Source organism: Heterocephalus glaber, unplaced genomic scaffold, assembly GCF_053883595.1.
Source record: "Heterocephalus glaber isolate CG9 unplaced genomic scaffold, H.glaber_assembly_v1.0 deba00001572, whole genome shotgun sequence".
NCBI lineage: Eukaryota > Metazoa > Chordata > Mammalia > Rodentia > Bathyergidae > Heterocephalus > Heterocephalus glaber.
The window spans coordinates 15,799,524-15,809,874 of NW_028258357.1; positions in this window are offsets into that span (position 1 = coordinate 15,799,524).

Here is a 10,351-nt window from a genome sequence, read left to right on the forward strand (position 1 = left end):
ATTTGTTTTTTACACTAACCTCTTTCATTCTTCTAGAAATAATTGCTGTGACTGTGAAGCACAGATACAATTTAATTTTTCCCTGTGAAAACCAGTTGTCCCAGTCCTTTTACTCACTAGTTCATTCTTACCCATCTGATTTTCGATATCATCACTCTTCTGTATCAAGAATATATCTATTTCTGTGCTTTCTGTTTAAGTCTGTGGGTGTATTTGTCTACCACTTCACAAATAACACATTATCTAATAAAGCCAGTCTACCTTCATTATTTATCAATCTGTTATTTTTCACATGCATTTTAAATCAAGGTATTTCTCTACTGGGAGAATCCTAGTAGGATTCTGACTAAAATTGCTCTGAGTTTGTATACTACTGAAAAGAATATGTCCACATAAAATTAGGAAATCCCATCTATTATTGTATGATATAAATCTCTATTTATTCAGCTTTTTGTGACCTTCATTAATTTTCTAATTTTCTCCATCTTCGCCTTAGACACTTTTGTTATATTAACCCTCAGACACCTAATTGGCCTATTACAGATGATCTCTTTTGTTAATATTTAGTGTTGAGAAACTTATTGACTTAGCTCTTATGTCCTTTCCCCTTTCTGAATGCTCTTGTTAATTTGAATAGTTTTTCTCTGACTTTCAATAGAGACAATTATTTCATATGCAAATGACAACAATTTGGTCTTTTCCTTTCTAGTATAGTGCTAGTTGATAGGAGGTAATTTTGGCATAGAAAAGACACTAAAATATCATCATTAGAAGGAATGTTTACTGTGAGGGTTTTAATTTAAATTTTTTAATTTTATTAATACATAATAGCGAGTGCATATTTATGGAGCACAATGTGATGTTTTGATTCATGTATGCATTTGGTAATATTCAAATAAGGATAATTAGTATATTCATTGTCTTACACTTTTCTCATTCCTTTACAGTGAGTGCACTCAAAATCCGTTCTTCTGACTTGAGATGCAAACCCATTATTTTTAACCCCCACCCCCACCCCGAATTGTGCCATAGAACACCAGAACTTATTCCTCCCAACGGTGACATTGCACTCCCCAACCAACTTCTCCCCATTCCCCTTCTCCCCACTCTTCCCATTCCTGGTTACCACAGTGCTACTTTTATTCTCTATGAAATTTGTTTTTGAAGATGGGTTCTGAGGATTGAACCCTGGATCTTCACGCTGAGCTGCATCCACAGCCCTTTTAAAAAATATATTTTATTTTTATTTCACTCTTTATACTTGGTTATGCAAGTTAATGGGCTTTGTTTTGACACATTCATATATACACATAACACTCCGATGACTTTCACCACTCCATTACCCCTCTGCTCCATCCTCTCCCCTCATTTACAGTTTTTATTTTGAGACAGGGTCTCACTAACTCACTAAGTTACCCAAGCTAAGTTCAAACTTGTGATCCTCCTGCCTCAGCTTCCCAGAGTGCTGGGATTACAGGTCTCATCCACTATGCTCAGCTGAGATTGGCTTTTTTTTGATTCTGTGTGTGAGATTATGTGATTTGCATTTCTGTACATGACTTTTCTCCACCTAATATTCTCTGTTTATCTATGTTGTTGAAAATGACAGAGAAAATTGTTTATGGCTACATGGTCTTCTACGTCTGTTTATCCATTCCTCCACTGATGGACTTCAAGGTTGATTCCATATCCTATGAAAGAGTTTATTTTCATGTTTCTGCATGTGGATATCCAGTTTTCCTAGCAACATTTATTGAATAGATTGTCTTTTCCCTAGTATGTGTTCCTAGCTCCTGTGCCAAAGACTTTTGGCTATAAATATATGGGTTAATTTTAGTTTATCTGTTCTGTTATGTTGGTCTCTGTGTCTATCTTATACCAATATCATGCTGTTTCAGGTAATATAGCTTTCCAGTATATTTTGAAATCAGGTAATGTGATGTCTCCAGCTTTCTTCTTTTTGCTTAAATTTGCTTTGGTTATTAGGGGTTTTTTTCAGTCCCATATAATTTTATGATTACTTTTTCTTATTTCTGTGAATAATGACATGGATGTTTCTATAAAAACTATTGAATCTGTACCTCACTTTGGGTACTATGGATATTTTGACAATATTAATTCTACTCCAAGTACATGAGGTAACTTTTAATTTATGATCTCTTGAATTTCTTTCACTAATGTTTTATAGTTGTTATTGTAGAAATCTTTGCTCCTAGGTTACGGTTTTTTCCTAGGGATTTTTTGGAGGGGTGGCTTTTTAAAATGCAATTGTTCTCTTAATTTCCTTTTCAGATTACTGCCTGCCTTAGTCACTGTCATTGCTGAGACAAAATACTTGACACCCAGAACTTAAAGGAGAAGAAGTATGTTTTGATTCATGGTTATAGGCCGGGGTTGGTGGATTCCTAGCAGAAATGGCAAAATAAAAATAAAGCAGAACACAAAAGACAAACTGTCAGCTAGTACAGCCAATATCACTGGTGAACATAGATACCAAAACCTCAACAAAACATTAGCAAACAGTATGCAATAGTATATTTAAAAGATCATTCTTTATGGTCAAGTGAGATTCATCCCAAGAATGCAAGGATGGTTCAGCACATGCAAACCAACTAAGAAGACAGTGGAAGGGTCTGGAGAAGGAAAGCCGCTCCTGTCATAGCAGCCAGGAAACTGACAAGAAAGGAGCCAAGAAGGGAGTTCAACCCTCATAGATCAAGCGCACGGTGGCCCTCCACCAACCAGGCCCCACCTCCTCACAGCACCCTCAGCGGCTGAGCTCATCAATGGATGAATCTACTGAGTGTAGCACCTCCATGATCCATTGTCCAAAGGCCCAACCTCTGAACATAGGAGACATTTGGGGATGTCCTAGATCTAAACCATAACACTATTTATAGAATTGCTACTGATTTTTGTGTTTGTTTTGTATCCTAGATCTTTAATACATTTATTAATTCTAACAATTTTTTAAGAAATCTTTAGAGTTTTCTATAGACTTGGTCATGTCTGTGAATAAGGGCAATTTGACTTCCTCCTTTCCAATTTGAATGTTCTTTATTGCTTTTTCTTGCCTAATTGTTCTGACCAGGACTTCTAATACTGTGTTGAATAAAAGTGGTGTGAAGGTGGACAGCTTTTTCTTGTTCTGGCCCCTACAGGAAGAGCTTTTAATTTTTCCCCATTCAATATAATATTAGCTGTATGTTTGTCATATATGCCTTTTATTATCCTGAGGTACATTCCTTTTTTTACCTAATTTGATGAATATTTTTAGCATGAAGGGATGTTAAATTTCATCAAATGTTTACTGCATTTAATGAAATAACAATTGTTTTATTTTGTCTTTTACTCTGTTAACATGTTGCATCTTCTTAGTTGATTTGCATGTGCTGAACCATCCTTGCATTCCTGGGATGAATCTCATTTGATCATAAAGAATGATCTTTTAAATGTACTATTGGATACTGTTTGCTAATGTTTTCTTAAGGTTTTGGTGTCTATGTTCACCAGTGATATTGGCTGTACTAGCTGACAGTTTGTCTTTTGTGTTTTGCTTTATTTTTGTTTTGCTGTCCTTGTCTGATTTTAGATTTGAGATAGAACTTATTTCATAAAATGAGTTTGAAAGGATTCCCACCTGGTCAGTTTTTCTTAATAGTAGAGAAGAATGACATTGGTTCTTCTTTAAATCTTTAGTAGTGAAACTATCAGGTCCTGGGATTTTCTTTGATGGAGACATTTTATTCCTGATTCAATCTCATTGCTCATTATTGATCTGTTCAGTTTTTCTATTTCTTTATGATTCAATTTTGGAAGTTTGTATATGCCCAAGAATTTATTCATGTCTTTTAGGCTGTCTAATTTGTTGACATAAAGCTATTCTCTTAGGACATTTACATTTCGGCATTTTTATAATGTCCATAGTTTCACCTGTCATCTTATTTACTTCAGTTCTGTTTTTTTCTTTTTCTTTTTGCTTAATCTAGTGAAAGTATGGTTGATTTTGTTTGTCTCTTCAAAAAAACTATTTCATTGATCACTTGCAAGTTTTAGTATCTATTTTATTTATTTATTTCTTCTGCAATGTATATCAGAGTAAGAGAATTTCCTTTTGTTCTTTGCATGCTGTCTTTTTATCATGAATAAATCCTATGATTCCAACCCAGTATCTCTTCTCACCTAGTTTCTCATGGCATAAGTATCTTCATTGCAAATATCAACTCAAATCCTATATCATTATTTTATTTTTTTACTTCTAGGTAATACTTTGAACAATATACACATTTCCCACTGGTTTTATTTAGACTGGTTTTGATCCCAGTCTAAGATATCATTATAACATATTAAATTACTTCTTTATCTCCTAATTGACCTTTTACCATCTTCATTTTTCTCCATCTAGTCTTTCTCCTCACTGTAGCCAAATAAAGCTTTTTAAGTGTAAATAAAATCATGCTGTTCCTCCTAAATAAAGAAACCATGAATTGCTCAATGCACAGAGATAAAAATAAAAGAATGGTAACATCCTGCAAGGTCTTTTTAGAGTCTCTTATTTTCTTTTTATCTCTCCATTTTATTTTCAACAAATCCTGGGTTCCAACTATAATGATCTTTTTACTGCCTCAAAGACTCCACTTTCTTTCCTGCTACAGAGCCTCTCTCTGGACCACCTTATCCCTAATAAAGCTCTTGCTATTTCTAACTTATCTGCCAAATCTCAGGCTAATCATTCCTTAACCAGAGCTGCCTTCTCGACTCCTCATTTAGGTCTCCCTGCAGTACGTTTGTGAAAGTACTTATTTCACTTTAAAATTTGAAAGAAATTTTACTTATTATTATTATTATTATTATTGCTTATTTACTTACACTTATTGCTTATTTCCTTCCCTGTAAAATAAGCTTCATGTACCTAATTTGTAAACCTAATTTGTACCTAATTTGTAACCTAACTTACACCTAATACATGTACCTAATTTGTGTGTACCTAATTTGTAACCTGTAAGAAGAAACAACATATATATATATTTTTTGAATGGAAAAATGCTTAGATGCTGAACAGTGACCCCACAGTTCAAAGCCAACATTGTGAGTCCATTTTTGTCTCTTTTTCTTTTTCTTTTTTTTTTTTGCATTTCTTAGTTTAAATAATTTTCAAGTTTTTTAAAACTTGGAATGTGTCATAAAATATTTCTTAATACTGAGGAATAAATTTGTAGGGAAATCATAGAAGCTTCCCTCACCTACACAGCCTAGTTATTATCCATTAAATCATCTACCTTTATGAAATAGGCTCCATAATAGTAATAATGTTTTTAAGTTAATTAGTACAGTTATGTATAAGCAGAATACAAATTGTTTATATTTCAGATGCAGTAGGGTCAATCATTTAAATAAATCACATGTCAAATCCCAGATATGGCCTTAGAGTTGTCGGTAAATCTTATTACTACAGGTCAGTGGTGTTTTTTGTGTTTGTTCTCTAGGGAATAGAATTAGGAGGAAGGAACAATGAGTAATTGACTGTGTTAAACTTCAAGCTACAGTGCAGAGATAATGCTTGTCTTACAGCATTGTGAGGATTAATGAGAATGATGCTGGGACTGCAGAGATAACATTGGTACATAAAAAGCATTTGCTAAATAATAGCTATTATTATTTTTATCATGTTATTATTGCAATTTCATCCTCTTGGAACCATATGTAAAGAGCATTATTATGGAGATAATCAAAGATCAGTGGATGATTTACTGGGGTGGTCATTTTTGGGCAACTGCAAATCTTTGAAAGTTTCACTGATTCTTCTCATTGTCAACTGGATAAAGTCCCAGTTCTTTAGGAGGACTTTCAGAGTCCTTTACAAAAAATGATCAAAGAATAGAAAGATAGAAGAGGAAATACAAAAAGTCAATAAATACTGCATTAATATTTGGCATCACTTAAATTTGAGGAAATATAACTTAATAAAATGCCATGCTATGTTTCATTATCAACTTACCAAAGTTGTCTTTGTGATGTGATTTATTGTGGTTGATGGTACAATGAAAGAAGGGCTTTCATGATATCTCTTGCAGAAGCATAAATTAGTTACAACTTTGAACAAATTAATAATATGTCTCAAGAAATTAAAGTTATTTTTACTTTTTAACCCAATGTTTCCACCTCTAACAACAGTTTGAAATATTTGAGCCAAGAAATGATATATGCATCTCATATACCATATCTTCAAAAGTTGTTAATGCAGAGCCTGGTCATCACACCATTATTTATAATATCAAAAATTCAAAAACAGTATAAGAATCCATCAACTAAAGAATGGTTGGATTCATTGCAATGAAATATGATGCAGCCATTGAAATTATGATTATGAAGAAGAAATATCATATAATCATTGTAATTATATTAATTACAACATTATTTTTAAATTACTGTACAAAGAATTGTGTTCATAGTTTTATTTCAACTGCAGTTAAAAAATCATGGAAGAAAGATTGAAAAGAAATACAAATATATTAACAGTAATTTCTACTGAATGGTTAGATTGTGGATGGTTTTAAAATGTTTTCCTTTATATTTTCACAAATTGTCATCATTTTGTAAGTTTATATCCTTAACTTTACAATCAGAAAAAACTATTAAATTATCTAACCAAATCCAGTGCACCCTTATGAGCAGTCTCTTATTAATCTTAGACCACATTTCCAAATTCATCTCATGCCTAGCTTCCACTGCAGTCATTTATACGCATAAAATTTCTTTGTGAGATTCCCTTTGTCCCATTCCTTTTCTATTTCATTCTTTAAAATCTAGGTTAAATTATGTCCTTCTCTAAGAAAATTCTGTACCATGCAAAGAGTTTGGTTCTTTCTCTAAAATCTCATTGCTCTGGAACACATCTCTGGGATAGCACTCTTCACTCCCTCTTAGGGTACAATGTATTAAACTGTCTACCTTGAAGGGCTCTGCAATCTTCTCATGACATTTTAGCACATAGCACAATGTTAGACATGTTAGATAGATAGATAGATAGATAGATAGATAGATAGATAGATAGATAGGGAGTGAATGGAAAATAGTCTTTTATTAAACAGTTGAAAATCATTCCATAATACAAAGATTGGCTGAAGGAAAAGTTTAGAAGGTCTATGAAATAAGAGTGATGAATATGCAAAGTACTTAAAATATTTAAATAATATCACATACTTCAGTTAAATAGTATCAATACCACATTTGGTAAAATAAAAAGAAATTAAGACACAAGTCCTTTCTGTTAAATAAAATTTTAAAAAATCATGGAACCAGAATACAATGATCGAGATTTTTGTATTAGTGGGTTTTAGTTGAAGGTCCCATCTCAAACATTGGCTTTCTGGGAAACATTTCTATCTTTTCACTATGTTTTTGTTTCGAATTTTAAAATTCTTTAAGGTGCTTTAAGCAGACGTTAATCCTGAAATAACATCAGACCAGAGCTGAGCTATAAAGCATTTTTTTAGTCTTAGCAATGCTTTCCATAGTGTCCAAATACTATTTTTCATCAAACCTGTAGAAAAGTTTACAACCTGCCCTAATTTTTACCAATGAATCTAATAGACCTGGATTAAACTGTAGGGAGGATGAGAACATAAATTTCATTCCTTTCATTCCTTGTAATATTAGGGTTTGTATTCTTTCCTGCTGTAATAACCTCTAGACTTCAACAAAATTGAAAACCTAAATAGCCTTTCACAACCTTTCAGTGGAGTAATGAAGTTTTAAGTGCTCACTGGGGATTTTTCAGTTCAGAAAAATCTAAGCAGCAGTAGATATTAAAATCTAATGTTTACTTCAACTCTTTTACAGCCTAATGGGTTTTTCTGACAGTGTAATTTTTAAAAGGTTGGGTTTCATTTATTAATATAGTGTACTCATGCTGGAAATCTTTCTTCTTTAAGGACTCTGATGGGAGTCTTATGGTTAAACCTTGGTTGAAAGCCAGAGGGATCAGCAGGAAGAGGGAAAACAGAAATCTGCAAAAGGGCTCAGGAAAGCCGGAGCCAAGCAGGTTGTTTTGGGTTTAGAAAATGGGAAAAAGTTCTCGCTTTATGACTTAAACACTACAGGAGGTGCAAAAACAAACGCAGGATGTGGAGCCCCGGTGTGCACATAATTCTGGGTATGTGAGACGCTGGAGTTCACGCAGCTGCTCACCAACCCAAAGGTCTGCCTAGGCATCCAGCTGTTTGCTAAGCTGGGGGGAGCAATCCTCTCCTTCTGAAGCCGCTCTGCCAGGGGCCAGTGGGTGGGTATTTGGAAACCAAGGAGAAATTGCAGGGTAAGCAACAGGCAAATCTACACTTAAGCAGAGAGAGGAAGGATTTGGAGAGGTTCCATTTACATATCATGTGCTAAAACCACTATGCAGGGAAGATAAGGAGCTCCAACCAAGTGGTAATAAAAAAAAACAAACCAAATGCCACTTCACATATGCACAACACCTCACTGTATTTAACAGAGATTTGCAAGAGAAGTAACTAGTGAGGAAAGGGGCAGAATTTATTTCCATTGACTATGATGTAGCAAAGCTACTCTCAGGTATATATATTATCCAGCATACTATTTTAAATGATAAAATGAAAGTGCCACTTGAGGATGTAATTGAAAATAATATTGTGAAGGGAAGGAGCTTGATGGTCATAAAGGATAGATAGTTCGGCATGTTTTTCATCTTTGCATTTCACAAGTAGATAGTTTGGTTCCTCTGTGTGTATATATAGCTCTAAAATTGGAATCTTGCCCTAATAGGCAAGGCAATTTCAGAAAATGTAGAACAGGTACTAAATTATTCTTAAACAAATTTATAATAGATTCAGGACTCATTATTACTCCTGGAGACATGTTTATAGTTTTTAAGAGAGCTTTAAAAATCAGATAAGCAGAACCAAAGATAAAATCTTCTATGATCCCAAACATTAGGGAAAAATACTATTTGGCCCCTGACATTTTAGTGAAGTTTAGCATTTTATCATAAAGTCTTTTAATTATGTTCTCTTCTGTAATATAATCATTTCATAATCTCACCTTGGTTGTTTCACAGTAAAATTTTGGTAAACAGTCCAAATAAAAATTATTGAAAATTATTTTTATTTTGCCCAAAAAGCTCTTGTTCAGATGATTAACTTTAACCCTAACTTCTCAGTGAAGACCTTGGTACTGTCTCCAGAAATCTTGGTGTCAACCCATTTGAGGTTATCATAAACTTGACATGTCTCAAAGAAAGCTCACCGTCTGCCTTTCAAATTCTCATTTCCACCTGCAGCAAGTTCTCATCCACTTGCATCTGCTTTTTATTTTTCCTCCTTATCTAGCCTCCGTAGTCTATCCATTACCAAGGTGCATCAAATGCTTCCAAACATTTCTAGTACCAGTGCCTGTAGCTACTCCAAGTGTGCACCTTGCCATGTCTGGTCTATTGTCATTAACTCTCTGATCTCTAGTCTCTCTTCTTTAGTAAACATTTAACCCCTGATAACCAAGTGATGTATTCACGGTTTGATTCACCTGTCAGTCATTCCATAAATATTTATTACATGCTCACTATGCACTAGGGACTGAAGATGTGCAATGAAATTACATCCTTCTTTACTCAATGAAGTTACAGTCTAGTAGGAAGTAAGAATAGAAAGGCAGCATTTTTGTTTGTATTGCATGTGTCTTTCAAAGGTACACGTGGTAAACTCTGGTCCTCCGTTTGGTGCTATTGATAGGTGGTAGACTTTAAGAGTCGAGGCCTATATTTTTTCCCTTAAATTCTTTTATTGGTACATTTTAGGGATACAATACATTTACATTTGTCATTAGGAACTTGTACCCTTACATGATATATCTTGGTTCATATTTTTTTCCCATTCCCTGCCCTCCCTTCACCCCCTCCACCCCTCCCTATTAACAAAGACTTTTTTTCCATTTTTTCCTTTTTGCATATTTTTTTTCTTTCCCTTATTTCCTTTCCCCTACCCCTCCCTCTTCCCCTTCCCCTTTGCCCCTTTTCTTCCTATTTCATGTTATCTATTATACCTTTTAGTCCTTATTTACACTTTCAGTTTCTCATACTAGAGAAACTATTCGGTATTTACCCATGTGTGTCCTATTTATTTCACTTAAGAGTATCGCCTCAATGTGCAACCATTTAGTTATAATGTCTCTAGTTTCTCATTCTTTATGGCTGAGTAGTACTCCATTTTATTAAACAAAACACATCTTCTTTATCCAGTCTCCAGTTGATGGGCACTTGGGCTGTTTCCAAGCTTTAGCTATTACAAACTGTGCCGCTATAAACATGGGTCACATATATTGCTGTGGTATGATTCTT